Below are 17,391 nucleotides of genomic sequence, written 5' to 3' on the forward strand. Positions count from 1 at the left end.
TAACTAAGCTACTAGTTTTAAATGTCTAGATTTCAATGAATTTCCCTTTCTCTGTCTTTTTTTCTCTCTCTGGGGACCACAGAGTTCTCTGGGACATAATTTTCCCAACTTCAAGATATATTAATTAAAACAAACAATATCTAAACTGAGTCCAATGCTAAACAGCAAGCATTCAGGTGCAAATAAGGGAGACACAGTTCCTCCTCTTAGGAAGCTTGGAGGCTGGTGGATGTCAATGTTCCTACAGATGGACAGAGCTGTTGATGAAACTGTTCAATCTATATTGAGCCTGTGTTGAATGTTTGTCATATTGCTATTTAACGAAACAAGTTATAATAAACCATAACAAGCCATCCCTTCTTCTTCTAAAATTTTGTCCAGGTTTGAGAAGGGGGCTTTGTAAATCTAATAAAATATCTATCACTGTGATACAACATAGAGATTTTATGTTAATTAAACTGAGAGTGTTTCTTGCTTGAAATGTTTGAAAGGTGTTTACTGAGTACCTACTGTGCCAGGCACTTTGCTTTATATCCCCTTTCATGTAGTTTTCACATAATTTCTCAGTCATTCTGAGAAATCAGTATTCCTGTTGTATAGGTGGAAATGGCAAACCACTCCAGCATTCTTGCCTGGGAAGTCCATGGACAGGAGAGCCTGGAAGGCTGCAGTCCATGGGGTTGCAAAGGGCTGAAGTTCATAAACATAATAAATTTGCCCTAAAATTGCCCAACAGAGTCCGAATTCATACCCAGGTCTGCCTGACACAAGTCCATGGTTATTCCTCTACACACAATGTTTCCAGAGCTGTCAGAAGGGTCATGACCTCTGATCTGACCAGAGATTTTCCCACAGGAGCCAATACTTCTCAGACGTTTTTCTCCTTCCACGTTTGATGATGTGTTACAAATCTGTAGGTCCTCAGGGAGATTTATCCCTGGGAAGATCAGAGCTCTGCCTTTTCCTTGCCACCATATTTCCTCATCTGCTCCTAACTATATGACCTCTAGACCTTCATCCCGGGGACACATTTTAACACTAGACAGAGTGAGGAATGTAATGGCTGAGCAAGGAATGTAATGGGTGAAATTATGTGAACCTACAGTCTTGAAACTGTTTTTCTCTGGGGAAGAAGATAATGAACCCCAGCAACAGATTTATGGAAACTGGGGCTTCATGGGAAAAAAAAAATGTATGTTTTTATGAACTCATATAAATAACACAATCGTTTTTCCTTTTGCACGAAAGAGCAAGCACGAGAGATGAAAGGAATTATAATTTTAAAAAGACACTAGCATGCACTCAAGATTCACTGCTGTTATTGGACCGGAGTTGAGGTTTCTAGAGATTGACAGAGAACAAAGTCCACTAAGAACCAGCAACTGGAAAGAGAATTACACCACCTTTAATATACAACAGTGCTCAGTGTTTTTGCCCAATTGCAGTGAATGCACTACATATTTGATTCAAATCCCGGGGACAGAGGAGTCTGGTGGGCTACAGTCCATGGGTTCGCAGAGAATCAGACACAGTGGAGCAACTAACACTTTCACTTTTCAATAGCAACCATAACATGCTTCTCATTTTTCCCCAGTTTTGAATGATGCATCGTGGCTGCAGGAAACTTTTCATTTGAACATTACATCTGTTTCTCTACTTGATCCCTTTCTAGCCTTTATTATAAGTGATTTCTTCTCAAAACCAGTATCACCACTTAAACTTGTCTGAGATAATAAAGTTAATATGAATCCTTACTGGTTTGAGTCTTGGTATAAAGTTAAAGGGCTTCCCAGGTGGCTCAGTGGTAAAGAATACGCCTGCCAATGCAGGTGCTGCAGGAGACAAGGGTTTTATTCCTAGGTCAGGAAGATACTGCGGAGAAGGAAATGGCAACCCAGTATTCAGGGTAACTCCAGTATTCCTGCCTGGAGAATCCCATGGACAGAGAAGTCTGGTAGGCTGCAGTCCATAGGGCTTCAAAGAGTTGGACACGACTGAGCGACTGAGCCCGCACACGTGAAGCTAAAAGGAATCACATCTTTCACAAATGGACTTTTTTCCCCCAACAATATATTTGTATCTATTATTAATTAATGATATATTTTTATGCATTGTATTCTTTTTTCCACTCTCTGGGCCTTGCCACCAAATATCTTAGCTATCAAAGTACCACGACGGTTGAATTTAAATGAAATAGCCAACTAATAGTTTTGAATGAATCATACACAATTTTTCAAATAAGTCAGTGATACATTGAAAATGTATTCATATTTGTGTACAAAGTGCCTGCTTACAGTTTCTCTTTAGACAAATCACCTCTGATAAATGAAGTTGACGACACGGCACTAAGAGAGAACTAACAGTGTGCCTGGTTGAGTGATTATACCAGCCTTTCCTGTGTTGGCTAAATTCAGTCATTGTTTCTTTCCACTTCAATATTTCCACTTCAGTGTCTTTAATAAGCAGAATCAAGGAGGAGAGGGAATGCAGATCCTAGCAGCTATAACTCTGCTGAATTGTTCCTGTAATTGGGTCTATGAAAGGACTCTGTAGATGATATATTTCTTTACGAGGTAACTTTACAGCAGAAATTGTTCATACAGATCATATTATATGAGCTGTAACCGAGAGGCCAATGAAGTGAGTTTAAGGCTGATTTGAGCTTACTTTGGCTTGACCTGGTATTATTTTTATGGATGGTTCTAGTTGGTCTGAGACTTAACACACACTTGTTTATGTGGTTTTGCCATTCACAAGACAAGCGGTGACATGGTTTGACTCAGACCTGGGGACGAGAAAAATAAGAGTATCTTTTCTATTTTGAAAAATGTTAAGTGTGCTTAAGATACCCAAAAGGAATATGATCTGAACTATAGATTCAAGCATATGAATAAACTGAAAAACAAAGAAGAATTTTTGAATTAACTAAACAAACCAAGCGTTACTTACAGTGACGGTTGACCATGCTGTCTCATGTTTGCCTCATAAAATAGGGAGGGTTTTGTGGTGAGAACTGAGTGGCACACGGGGTAATAAGGACCATTTTGGTTAAAACATCAGAATCCACACTCATGATTTATTCCTGCATATTTAGAAAGAACTACTTACATGAACAGATAAAAGAAAACTATTTTGCAACTTGAAGAAAAGATTTAGTCACTGGGAAGTTTTACAGAATTGTAATAATATATCAAGCATTTAATTTGCTTAAATCTATTAGCTAAATATCTTTCATGTCAAAATACAGTAAAATACACTCATCAAAGTCACATGGTATCATAAATTACATATAAAGGGAAATCTATGATTAACCAAACTTTGGTGTGCTCTGCATTACCCATCATAGCTCCAGACCCAGATATGAGCTGAAAAACTTTGCTTCTATATGAATAAAATCCATAGCTTAGACAGAGCCCCCAAGCTGCAAAAGTTGAAGACAAAAACAAATTAAAAAAGCCTTGTCACTCCTAATTTTGTTTCTGCCTGTTCTGTTTCCATCGAACAAACTAAACTCGCAGAAATTGTTTCCAGAACAACTTGAGAAGTTTCCTTATATGTAGGGCAGCTCTGAGCCGTATGCCAAAACTGCTGGTAGAAGTCACTTTTCCTATTGAAAATTTGCTTCTCAGCTGATTACCATCAGCGTCATGACCAGATATAGCAAGGATGTTGCTGGAAAGCAGTGTGATGTGAGGTCTGTAGTGAACACAGGGCAGCTGGCTCCACAGCTGTGCAAACTCTAATTGTATGGTTGGAGTGGGAGGTAATGAATTGCCCTAGACTTCCACAGATACGCTGGGGACATTTAACCCTCTCTCTCTGAGATGAGGGTTCTTCCTTGAAACCTCTGGTTCTGTTTTTTAAGGCCAAAACACACAAGTAGGACATTTAGTTGGGAGAAGAGTGAGAACGTGAAGAAGAGGGGAGAGGAGATTGTGAAAGAAGAGCTATTTGAGAGTTGAAGGCTGAAGGCTGGGGCTTACAGAATGGTAAAGAACCTCCCTGTCACGCAGAAGATACGAGTTCGATCCCTGGGTCAGGGAGATCCCTTGGAGGAAGGAATGGCAATCCACTCCATTATTCTGGCCTGGAAAATCCCATGAACAGAGAAGACTGGTGGGCTACAGACCACGGGGTCACAAAGAGTCAGACATGACTTAGCAACTGAACAACTACTGAAGGCTGAGTCTGCTGAATACTCCGCCTGGCATTGGCTAGTACAGCTAGTGTGCAGTACAGTTACTTGTAGCTTGAATATGATAAGTACCTTCTCGAGGACTGTGGTCAAGTAGGAAGTTGAAGTTAGCCTTGAACTACACTAAGACGTACTGCATCTTGGACTCTTCTGTTGACTATGATGGCTAGTCCATTTCTTCTAAGGGATTCTTGCCCACAGTAGTAGGTATAATGGTCATCTGAGTTAAATTCACCCATTCCAGTCCATTTTAGTTCGCTGATTCCTAGAATGTCGACGTTCACTCTTGCCATCTCCTGTTTGATCACTTCCAATTTGCCTTGATTCATGGGCCTAACATTCCAGGTTCCTATGCAATATTGCTCTTTACAGCGTCAGACCTTGCTTCTATCATCAGTCACATCCACTGGGTGTTGTTTTTGCTTTGGCTCTGTCTCTTCATTCTTTCTGGAGTTATTTCTCTACTGATCTCCAGTAGCATATTGGGCACCTACCAATCTGGGGAGTTCATCTTTCAGTGTCCTATTTTTTTGCCTTTTCATACTGTTCATGGGGTTCTCAAGGCAGAAATACTGAAGTGGTTTGCCATTCCCTTCTCCAGTGGACCACATTTTGTCTGAACTCTTCACCATGACACATCCGACTTGGGTGGCCCTACACGGCATGGCTCATAGTTTCATTGAATTAGACAAGGCAGTTTTCTGTGATTGTGGTTTTCAGTCTGTTTGCCCTCTGATGGAAAAGGATAAGAGGCTTTTGAAAGCTTCCTGATGGGATAGACTGACTGAGGGGGATACAGGGTCTTGTTCTGATGGGCAGGGCCATGCTCAGTAAATCTTTAATCCAATTTTCTGTTGATGGGTGGAGCTGTGTTCCCTCCCTGCTATTTGAAGTGAAGTGAAGTGAAGTCACTCAGTCCTGTCTGACTCTTTGCAACCCCATGGACAGTAGCCAACCAGGCTCCTCCATCCATGGAATTTTCCAGGCAAGAATACTGGAGTGGGTTGCCATTTCCTGGTATTTACCTGGGGCCAAACTATGGTTGAGGTAATGAAGATAATGGTGACCTCCCTCAAAAGATCCCATCTGCTACAGTCCTTGCCCACAACCCTGCAGCAGGCCACCACCGACCCATGGCTTCACTGGAGACTCCCAGACACCTACAGGCAAGTCCGGGACAGTTTCCTGTGGGGTCACGGTTCCTTTCTCCTGGGTCCTGGTACACAAGGTTCTGTTGTGCCCTCCAAGAGTCTGTTTCCCAGTCCTGTGTAAGTTCTGGCAGCTCTATGGTATGGGTTAATGGCAACCTCCTCCAAGACCCTGATGCTGGGAAAGATTGAAGGTGGGAGAAGGGGATGAAAGAGGATGAAATGGTTGGATGGCATCATGGACTCAATGGACATGAGTTCAAGTAAACTCTGGGGGTTGGTGATGGACAGGGAAGCCTGGTGTGCTGCAGTTCATGGGGGTCACAAAGAGTCGGACATGACTGAACTACTGAACTGAACCAAACCCTAAGAAATGAAAAACTCTTGCAATTCACAAACGCTTGTAAAAATTCAAGCACTTTGTTTCTTTTGAATGGATAATAATATCCTAGGGGGACCACATTTCATACAATAATGAGATTGACAGTGGGGGCATGAACATAATAGCCTCCGTCTATAAACAGGTAGATGCTGTATTCAGTTCCTCTAGACCACGAGGCTGTAGTAGTTGAATATTTGGCCACGAGAGAGGCAACATTTTAGATTAGAATTAGTCTATTTCTCGCATTTCTATTCCTGCGCTAGAGCTAGACATTTAAACTGTCCCATTCACCCAGACTTCATCTGCTCCTTGCCTTTTTATAGCATAGAGCTACTGGCGAGGCATTCTCACATTTGGTCCTCAAAGTAACAGTGAAAATTAGACAGTGTTACCCCTGTCTTACAGGTCTTGATGATTCAGCTCATAAGTAGCAGACCAGATACTGAAACAAGCAAATCTTCAAACCCATCACAACACCCTTGTGTTGATTACTCAGATGAGAAGGTTTTCCTCTGACTCTCAAAAGTCAAGATTCTATGATTTTTGGTGTACTCCACTGACCTACATGGGTGGCTTTTTCAAAATGAGTAGTTTTGTTTTCTTTCTCTCCCTCTCTGTCTCACTCCTTTCCCCGCCATGTATATCTTTCTCTGATCTTCTTTTTTCTCTTTCCCTCACAACATCTCCTCCAAGTTCAGAGGATTCTTGGAAAGTCCAGTAGGTTTTTCCTAGGTGACCATTTCCATGTGGTCATTTGTAAAATACATTTCAAAGATGATCCATTCAACTCTACTCAGAGGACAGACAATTTTTAATGAAATTTCCTTAACTTTCAGAGTTTGAGGGTGACATTTTTTCTCATCTGGGGCAAGTCCCATTAATTCTGTAGTGTAACCAAGAAGGAATGAATAGACTAAAATTTAGTTAGGAAAATTTGTTCCTTATGTGAGACTTTCTGAATCTGTAGCTCATCTGGTCTTCTAAGATGTAGTACCTAAAGGGGCATCTGGTCTTGTACAATGTGGTACCTAGAGAGGCATCTTTGGGGGTTTTTTTGGTAGTATTTTAGAAGACTAGAACACAGGTAAGGCAGAACAGAGAAACATATGGAATAAAGGAGCTCATTCTTCACTTTGTGCAGTGAATAATCACTATGTGGCAGGAATTATTCTGTTCTTCCACGTTTAATAAGTTAAATACTCTTTAAAACAAACCTCCCATGTGGTCAACATTGTTAGTCCCATTTCACAGGTGAGAAAATTGAGGCAGGGTGAGGTTAAATGTCTTGCTCAAGGCCACACAACTAGTAAGTGATAAGTAGGGATGTGAATCCCAAAATTCTAGTTCCAGAATATAGCCCCAGCTGCTGCTGCTGCTGCTAAGTCACTTCAGTCGTGTCCGACTCTGTGCGACCCCAGAGACGGCAGCCCACCAAGCTCCCCCGTCCCTGGGATTCTCCAGGCAAGAACACTGGAATGGGTTGTCATTTCCTTCTCCAATGCAAGAAAGTGAAAAGTGAAAGTGAAGTCGCTCAGTCGTGTCCAACTCCTAGCAACCCCATGGACTGCAGCCTACCAGGCTCCTCCATCCATGGGATTTTCCAGGCAAGAGTACTGGAGAGGGGTGCCATTGCCTTCTCCATATAGCCCCAGAGCCACTACTAAATATTTTTTTTCTCACTGCTTCTCTCTCTACCTATGTAGAGCTCCATTGTGACTTTGGTAGTTCCTAGACATGAGTTTGAGAAACTCCAGGAGAAGGTGAAGAACAGGGAAGCCTGGTGTGCTGTAGTCCATACGGTCACAAAGAGCTGGACACAACTGAGTGACTGAGTAACAAAAGCATGTTTGTCTTTGTAGGCTCCTTTTACCACAAAAATTTTTTAAACTATATTTTAATAAATGTTACAACATATTTATATGTATTGGTATAAAGAAAGGGAAAGTGAAGTGTCTTAGTCGTGTCTGACTCTTTGCCACCCTACAGACTGTAGCCTACCAGGCTCCTCCGTCCATGGAATTTTCCAGGCAAGAGTACTGGAGTGGGTTGCCATTTCCTTCTCCAGGGGATTTTCCTGACCCAGGGATCGAACCCGGGTCTTCGGCATTGCAGGCAGACACTTTACCATCTGAGCTATCTGGGAATAAAGACATATGTACAACAGCCTAGATTAAACTTACTTTTTCTTCTGAGTTTAAAAGAAATTAAAGCATTTTCAAGGGCCTCTAAATGCATCTTGAGTCTGAGCTGTGTCTGCAGTGTCCAAGAGCTAAGTTGGTACTGACCTTGGGAGTTTCCTTGTTTACCTTGACATACCTCCAGGTAAGAGAATGAACTGCCCATACTCTTACGGGATAGTGGAAGTACTAAAGAGGGATTTCCTTGCAAAAGCTTTTTCTGAGTTCAGAGATCACTCCTAGAAAACGATCAATTAAGGAATTTTTTAAAACTGAAGGTTATATTATACAATCGTTTAGATGGCATAAAAGGAGAATTTTCATAACAATAATAAGTTAGAATAAAAAGGCATGGGAAGGGATGAAACAGAAAACATCCATCAGAGTACATATGGGACTTATAAGGTACTTTGAGGAACATTTTGGAGCTTCCCTGGTGGCTCAGACAGTAAAGAATCCACCTGCAATGCAGGAGATCTGGGATCAATCCCTGGATTGGGAAGATCCCCTTGGAAAAGGGAACAGCTACCCACTCCCGTATTCTGGCCTGGAGAATTCCATGGACAGAGGAGCTTGGCAGGCTACAGTCCATGGGGTCACAAAGAGTAGGACACAACTGAGTGACTTTCACTTTCTTTCTTTAAGGACCATTGTGTTCCAATTTTTGATACGTATGTGAGGCTATATGAAGTACACTTTTTATAGTGAATCCCAGCCAAACATTTTTTAAAATACTGAGCTAGGATGCATGCCTAGTTCCACTTCTTTCTTTCCCTCAGCCATGTTCAGCTTTCAATGGAACCTCAAAGCAAAGCTGATAACATAAGCTTGCTCTCTTGTAATAAATCATGGCCATTAAAAACATAGATTTTGATGCCATATAAAACATGATCTGAATTCCAGTTCTTCCTCTATTTCCCTTATTCGCTTCATTACCTTTGCTAAGTTATTTAAGCTCTTTGTGACTTAGTCCCCACATGGATAAAATAAGAAGAGCAACAATCATGCCAATCTCATAGGGTTATTATAAAAAGATAAGTGAGAAAATGCTGACAAAGTCCTCTGCAAGGGCTCTATGTACGTTGACAGCTCAATTATTTATTTCTGGACTAGACCCTATTTGAACCTTAGGCTTGTATAACTGCTTATTGGATCCCTCCACTTGGATGTCTGGTTGACACCTCACACTTGCCAAGTCTGACTCTGAATTCTCGATCACCGCCCACCCACCCGCCACCCGCCACAACCATGCCCCTAAATGGTCCTTCTATCCTTCTGGTTGCTCAAGCCAAACCTTGAGGTACTCTTTGCTCCTCTCCTCTCACAGCCCACATTCAATCCACCACGGAAGCCTATAGGCTGTACCTTCAAATACATACAGAATCTGACTATTTCCCACTGCTTCTGCTGTTCCATGCTGCTGAGACGGCACCATCTCTGGATTGCCGCAGGGCTTCCCAACCAGCTCCCTGTGTCCTCCTTGCCCCACTGCAGCCTATCCTTAACACAGCAGCCCCAGGGAACCTTCTAAAATCTATTTCAGATCATGTTACTCTTGTGCTCAAATCCCTGCCTTGTACCACATTTCAGCAAGAGAGGGCAGTGGCCCACAGGACCCTCTCTAATCTGGTCCCCATTCGTTCCCTCCGACCGCTTGATTCACTCCTCTGCAGCCACACTGGGCCCCTTGCCAGGTCCTAAACGCACTTGATTTAGGGCTTTAGCACTGGCTTTCCCTCCGCTCTCTCTGCCTTGCCTTCTACCCCATATTCACACTGCTCATGTTCCTCTTCTTCGGAGAACTTTGTTCGCATTTCCTCTTCTCAATGTTGCTTATCCTGCAATCCAGCCCTTTCTTTGCTCCCATGTGCCTAACACTCTTATTCTGCTGTATTTATTTTTGCCTTATCAGTTAACCTATGAAATACTATACAATGTACTTACCTATTGTACTGTTTATTGTCCATAACTCACTTTGAGAAGTGAAAATTCATAAGGATAAGAAGTTTCTGTTTTAATCAATAATGTATCCCAAGGGTCTAAAATATTGTCTTAACTTCTAAATTAATATTTGTCAAATGAATGAATACTATATATTATTATTTCATCTCACCTTCCTCCATCCTCCCCCCCAATCCCCCACCCCTAAAACAGGGCCCAGATGGAATAAGGGATAAATTCAAACATAGTAAAGTTTCTTTTATATTTTTAATTAAGCCATGATGGCATCTTAAACCAACTTGTTGTCCTCTGATTGATAAACATTCAGAAATAATGAGCTCTCTATGTCTCCGAGTGTGTGCTCAGTTGCTCAGTCCTGACCAACTCTTTTGTGACCCCATGGACTGTAGCCCACCAGGCTCCTCTGTCCATAGGATTTTTCAGGCAAGAATACTGGGGTGTGTTGCCATTTTCTATTCCAGAGGATCTTATCAACCCAGGGATTGAACCTGCCTCTCCACATCTGTGGTTGGTTGAATTCATCAGATGCAGAACCATGGATACAAAAGGTCAACTATATACTGAAGCCTCATGTCTACAATTACAGCCCAGGTATTTACTATTCAAAGATTGTGTTACTGTGTTGTAAGTAGAAGGTACACAAATGTGAAAAGATCAATAGGAAACCTACAGGCTTTTACACAAGACTTGCCATCATAAATGTTAAATAATCACGAGCATGAGATTATTCCTGGTGCCCTCTGATAACTTGAATAGAAAATCATGTGAATGAATCCATCATCATTCAAAAGGCCATAAAACTGATTTTGTCTTTTATTTTAACCATCCTTCATTATATAAAAGACTTATAAATTAAAGCAATTAAAATGTCAAAATGGCCCCAACCCCCCACCAATCATATTCACTTCATCACTGACTAAAGTGGATGGGGAGAGTTATGAAACAAAATATAAAAATTCTAGAATATTTCTTGTATCATGCAATGAGGAAAAACTGATATCTATTATTTGTTCCTTCAGGCCCTCTTCCACTGGCTATAATGTATGTCTCCTTTTTTGTCTTATTAAGTCAAAGAGGAAAAATAGCTCTATAACTTATCATCTCTCTCTACTTGAATTTTAGTTGTTTTACTTGTACCATAAATAATGATGATGAATTAAAGTTGCATATATTAAAGAATAATTTTATAAGTAACTTTAAAATATCTTTAATCAGTATGAAAAGGTATGCATAAAATCTGTCTGTGCACATATTCTGACCAATAGTTTATCTGCCCCTGTCAGCTTACATGCCTGTGAAAAAAAACAAAACAAAGTTCTTCATAGTTCATGGTCAAGTTTTATAACAATGCTGAGAAGTTAGGAATTCCAAAAGGGTACATTTCGCCTTGACTGAATCCTGCCATTTAGCTAGTCTGCATATATATTTCCCTTCCCTGGTAATTTAAAAGGATAAAGGGAAAATATAGATCTTATAGGTATACTTATTTCATTTTAATTACAAAACAACAGGCTACAAGACTTAAAATGCCAACTGGGAACTGGGTTAATATTTAGTTTTCTGACTGTCCATTTATTGTTAAGATTTCTCGAATTCTATATTCAATCATACAACAAATACTTATAGAGCACCAATTCTGTTAAGGATTCTAATCCCTGAATATTCAAATTAAAAATATTTTATTAATATGGTGCATGTAAATATGCCTTCTGGCAATTCTTAGTTATTACCAAAAAGTTATTCTAAATCTTTATAATATATACTATTATTTTAGTTAAACTTATTTTAATAACTTAGCTTTGATCCAATGTTTTAATTCACATTGAAAATTGGGCTCTTCTATATGTTTTATACCCTGGAGAAGGAAATAGCAACCTGCTTCAGTATTCCTGCTGGGAAAATACCATGGACAGAGGAGTCTGGTGGGCTACAGTCCATGGGGTTGCAAAGAGTCAGACATGACTTAGTGACTAAACCACCCCCCCCCCGTATGTTTCATACCATAAATAAGACTATGCATAAAATCAGTGTCATAGTATGTATTCATTAGTACAGACAGAAGTACTAGTTAGTACACACAATTTTTTAAGATAGGATGGGACTTCTGAGATTTAAGTTCAGTTCAGTTCAGTCGCTCAGTCATGTCCAACTCTTTGCAACCTCATGGACTGTAGCACACCAGGCTTCCCTGTCCATCACCAACTCCAGGAGCTTAAACTCATGTCCATTCAGTCGGTGATGCCATCCAACCACCTCATCCTCTGTTATCCCCTTCTCCTCCTGCTTTCAATCTTTCCCAGCATCAGGGGCTTTTCCAATGATCAGTTCTTTGCATCAGGTGGCCAAAGTATTGGAATTTTAGCTTCAGTATCAGTCCTTCCAATGAATATTTAGGACTGATTTCCTTTAAGATTGGCTGGTTTGATCTCCTTGCAGTCCAAGGAGTCTAGCTTTAAGTCTAGTTTAGTCTAGATTTAGAGTTGAGTGAGTCAAACTCAGAAAGGTTAAATGACTTGCCTACAGTTTTAGAGGAAGAGAGGCAGTAGAATCAAGTTCTTCTGACTCTTGATTCTAATTTTTCATATAAAACACAACTCCATCACCTTCCATGAAATTTAAATAAATAGGCATATACAGATAAACCAAACAAGAAACTTAGAATTCAGTGCTAATAGCAAATAGCAAAAAATGCTATTTTTTTTAACAATTTTTACATATTAAAATAATAAAACATATTAATTTTTTTAACAATGCCCAGATCAAAAGATCTTAAGACAATTTAACCATGCAACTCATATTCTGTATATGAGTTATCTCATAAATGTATGAATTGCTGTTGAAACAATCATTTGGTAAGCAGCCAAGCTAAATATTTACGGCAAAGAGTTTCCCATTTCCTCTTGGCATTAATTACTCACTTTTCTGTGCTTTGTATATTTTATTTATGTTACCTGGAGTGGTCTTCATTAGTACCACCTTAATGCATGACATAGTGAGATTACCAGGTTAGCTAGTTTTCCCAATGACGCAGAAAGAGGGCAGACACTCAGAAAGCCCCACAATCGAGGCCACTGGTCAGTTATCTGGTTAGCCACTTGGATTCTGGCTGTGAAGTGAAGTGTTAGTCACTCAGTTATGTCCGACTCTTTGCAACTGCATGGACTGCAGACCGGGCTCCTCTGTCCATGGGATTCTCCAGGCAAGAATACTGGAGTGGGTAGCCATTACCTTCTCCAGGAGATCTCCCTGATCCAGGGATTAAACCCCAGTCTCCTTCATTGCAGGTGGATTCTTTACCATCTGACCCACCAGGGAAGCCCCTAATGAATGCTAAAAGCAATACTTTAAAGGAGATTTTGGGCCTACCAAATAAAAGTCAGGCCCATATGATCTGCTTTCAGTTTGGAATCAGTAAGAGAAATAATGTGAGGGATACATACATTGTCATTCTTCAGGGAAAGCTTGAAGGGGATGTCTACCAAGACTTTACACTGGTGAAATAATCTTGGTTCAGCATGGCAATATTCACAATTTTGCCTAGAGACAGTCCTCACGGCTAAAGAATAATAGCACATTCTGGGATGCCACTTCTCAATATCAAAGACATTTATACTTCAGCTAAAGGATAAAGGTTCTTCCTCCTCAAGAAAGGTAGGAAAGGGATCTCAGCTTAAACTGTAACATACTGACCCATCCCCTCCTGCTGGTAGTCAGAAAAAGCTAAGTTTGATTACAGTTTTCTTCTGGGCCTGAAATAGTGGAGGAGATCAATGGAAGTCAAAAATGACTGTCCCTGGCTTTAGTTCCTAACATCAGAAACTAGAACAGATCTCAGCCTTCCAAAGAGGATAAGCATTCTGAGGTTGCCCGTGCGATTAATTTAAAATCTCCTCCATACATACAAAGCAATTCTGCAATGTCAACAGAGGTTAAACGTACTTATGATTAGAGAAGTACTTATTTTCCTAAATAGTGCAGAATACTGGTTTGTGTTTTAAACAATCCTAAACCATCAGGATGACTAGCTTTCCCTCTTTTGACATCCTTTATAGAAGTTTTAGATGTGGTTAAATCTTTTATCATAATATTTTCATTCATTTTGGTGTGTAACTATGGAGAACCTTTCCATTTCAGTATCTTCTATGTATCAAACATTCTTTTATACATTGCTAATACAGAGATAAATAAATACAATAGAATAAACTGGCCCAAAGAAAAATATCTGTCAGATGAGCTGCAGCTCTACATTGCATTCATTTCATTGCAGTGAATCAATGACCTCACAAGGCAGAGCAAGTTCTTAGAAGCTAAATGTCAGTAATGTTCATTGCTGAGTGAGAACACAATTAGAAATACTTGCTACTAATAGTGTGAACATACTCTTCTGTTACACGATGTCCTTTTAACACATTTTAATTTCTCAGGAAAAAACTTCTTCCAGGGTTTTAAATGAGGTCTAATGTGTCTGGGTTACTTTCAGCAAATACATTGGCTTAATTCTCTCTAACATACTATCTTCAGCAAACAAGCATCTATCAAGGTCTGTGTAATATACTAAATGCTAAATAGAAGTTAAAACCTACAAAAGGGGCTGTTTTAGAAAAATAAAGTCATGGTTCAGAAAAATTTTTGTTCTCTACACTCTCAATTTAGGCTGAATCTTGAAATTAGCATCTTCATAAAGTACTGAAAGACCCACATTTTGGTGCTATTCTTTGACTGACTTGGGACTGTAGGTGAGGGATTATATCTTTCACTCATGCTGTGAAGTTATTTCTGAAATGATATTATTAAGTACCATCAGGGACAAGGTGTAGTTGAAGGAATGCTTAAGAATTTAATCAGTATTTAAAATGCCCCAGTCTACTTAATCTGGCAAGTGTACACATTAGTTTTAAGGGATTTGGTCCCCAAATGATTTCATGATATCCAAGTAAAATGAATATGTGTATATTTATTTCCTTGAGTGATTACTAAGCCTCTCAAATATTAAATGTGGACTTATATAAAATGAGTAGGTGTAAGAAGGTGAATCCTAAAGACAAATAGTTTAAACCAATGAAGAATTTCTCTGGAAAGAATAAAGAGTAAGTGACTAGGGGTAGGAGAGGAGCAGGAAGGAAGGGCGGATGAAAGCTTCCTCGCCTAATCGTTTATAAATTGTTGTTAAGAGACAAAATTCTCTCTATGCCCAGATTATGTAATTTATCCAAAGTGTGCAGGCTCTTCTGTTCAGCAGTGCTGATAACGACCCTAATAGTTTAATTACAACTTGCTGCTCAAGGAGATAAACAAGGCTGTTTGCTTTTTAAGCCAGGGGTTACAATTACTTTTAAGGGAGGGGGAAAGGAGCATCTGTGAGTAGATCTTATTGTGTCAGGAAAGCAACCTCAAACCAGCTGGAAAACAAAGCCCTGGGAGTGAGCAGCCGCCACAAAATTAGAGCAAAACCTCCTGATCTGAGCAGTGGAGCAGTAGGCGGGAGGCGTAGTAAACAGGCGTTGCACGTAGGTGGGCAGGGATAGAAAAGTTTTTGGAGGCCCGTCAGTGAGCACTTTCCCTGGGATTCCATCACCAAAGGACTGAGCACCGCCACCCTCCACCCCCCTCAGCTGTCCAGCTCATTGTCAGGTGTCTGTCACACAGCCCTCAGCTTCAGCACCACCAAGAGGACAGCTCCCCAACCAAAGAACACAGCCCTCAGCAACCGCCCTCCCTCATTGACAAACATCCTTCCCACCACATTTCTTTCTTACTGTTGTCTTTCTTGACACTGTGCTTTTAAGGGTATTTTCTAAAGGACATTTGGAAGGGACTGGGAGCTTGTTTGGCCTGTTTATTTCCAGATGAAAAGGAGACGAGTCCTCTCTGAAAAGTCCAATCTTTTCATTGGCTTCCAGAGCAATTTAACCAGAATAAAAGACTGCAAGTCACTGGCTTGAATCTGGTGGCAGAATGGTTCAGCCTAAGCCAGCACTAACAGAAACTTGAAACTCTTTTTTCAACCTTTGTTTTGTTGTAAAAGCACCAGTAGTAGGTGAACAACCTTTATTAAGTGTCTCCTTAGCCCCTTTCCTTCTCTGCTAAGCCAAAGATGTTCAGGGAATATACCGGAGTTTGGTAAAAAAAAAAAAAAAGGAGTGATCCTTAATATCTCTGGGTTGGAAACAACCTTGATCCTAAAAGGAACTCTTCTCAGTCCTTTCCAAGAACTCTCACAGTCATATTCTGAATCTAGAACATACAAGTGAAGGATTAATAGTTCCAATGGAGACCACAGGCTACTACTGTATGTCACAAAAACTATCAAAGCTTCCTCCAATGAAGTCTTCTTTCCCCCAGTCACAAATCCATAGGCAAACATTCCAGAAGTGACAAGAAAACAAAGGGTTTAAAAAAAAAACCACCCCAAATCACCAAAATAGGAAAAGTTACACTCCAAAGAAGTTGGCTACTTTGGCACACTCAGTTACCATCCCACCAGTCATAGGATATGGTTCTTTAGCAAATACATCTCATTTCTCTATGTAGAGCTTTCTCCTTCATTCAGACTTCTCAGTAGTGAGTAAAATAGTCATTATTTGAAATTTCTCTTTGCTCCAGCATGCACATACACACATATATTTTGCTTGATTCAGTTCCATTTTCAAGGGTTTAGTTTCCTAAAGAAAAAGATATCCTTTTCTTCTTAAACTTATTTTGAAGGAGGATTTTCAGGAAAATGCCCACTCTTTTTGCCTTGGAGTTGCTAGAATAGTAAGGAATTCTAGAAAGGAAGAGACACAAACTTGGGGGGCGGGAGGCAGGGGGACTTAGCAGTCTTTTAGAAAAGTTAGTGGTGAACAACTTCCTCCTGGTGACAGGGACCCTGTACTAGGATAGGAGAGGGCAAGGGCGGTCTGCCCCTGAATCTGGAGCAACAGCAGCATCAGTGGAGACAGCGAACACTGATGCGTCCTTTCAGGCAACCCTGACAGGTCTCAGCGGACACAGTTTGACTCCTTGAATCCCTCAGTCCTTTCTGTGGCTCCTTTCTTCCTTCTTTCCTCCTTCCTCCCTTCCTTTTCCTTCCCATCCTTCCTGTATCCGCCTCTCTTCTCCTCCCCATGCTTCTTTCCCTCCCTCCTCCACCTCAGTTGCCCTTTTCACTTAATCCCATCTGGGCCACCTTGGGTACCAGTCCCACTGACAGCTTCCCATCACCCCACGTGTATCCCACAGACCATCTTATTACTATCATCACGATGGTTGCTTGCCAACTGCTGGGTCCGGTTCCCAGCTGTTAAACCCCACCCCCTCCTCTCTCCTCACTCCAAAGCCGCAGCAGTGGTAACAACCCAGCAGAATCACCAGAGTCTGAATGGCACCAACAAGTTCCACCCGCGGTAGCAGCCCCACCAGCAAACCACACCGGCGGAGCCTTGCCAGCCCCCTCCGCCCACAGCCGGCGGCGCTCGGGCAGGCTGACCCCGCGCTCCAGGCTACGCCTACGATCATTGTTATCGGTGACAGCACTCTCCTCTCTTC

At 40.9% G+C, this 17,391-nt stretch overlaps 1 protein-coding gene across 7 annotated transcripts in view; it reads right to left on the bottom strand.

The window, feature by feature from the left end:
• PHACTR1 (phosphatase and actin regulator 1) overlaps positions 1-17,391 on the bottom strand; it is a 565,894-nt gene that overhangs the window by 486,439 nt on the left and 62,064 nt on the right. The gene's annotated exons all lie outside the window — the stretch shown is intronic.

The sequence above is a fragment of the Bos grunniens genome, chromosome 23 (genome assembly GCF_055505025.1).
Source record: "Bos grunniens cultivar Pamir isolate PY7600 chromosome 23, Bosgru_T2T1.0, whole genome shotgun sequence".
NCBI lineage: Eukaryota > Metazoa > Chordata > Mammalia > Artiodactyla > Bovidae > Bos > Bos grunniens.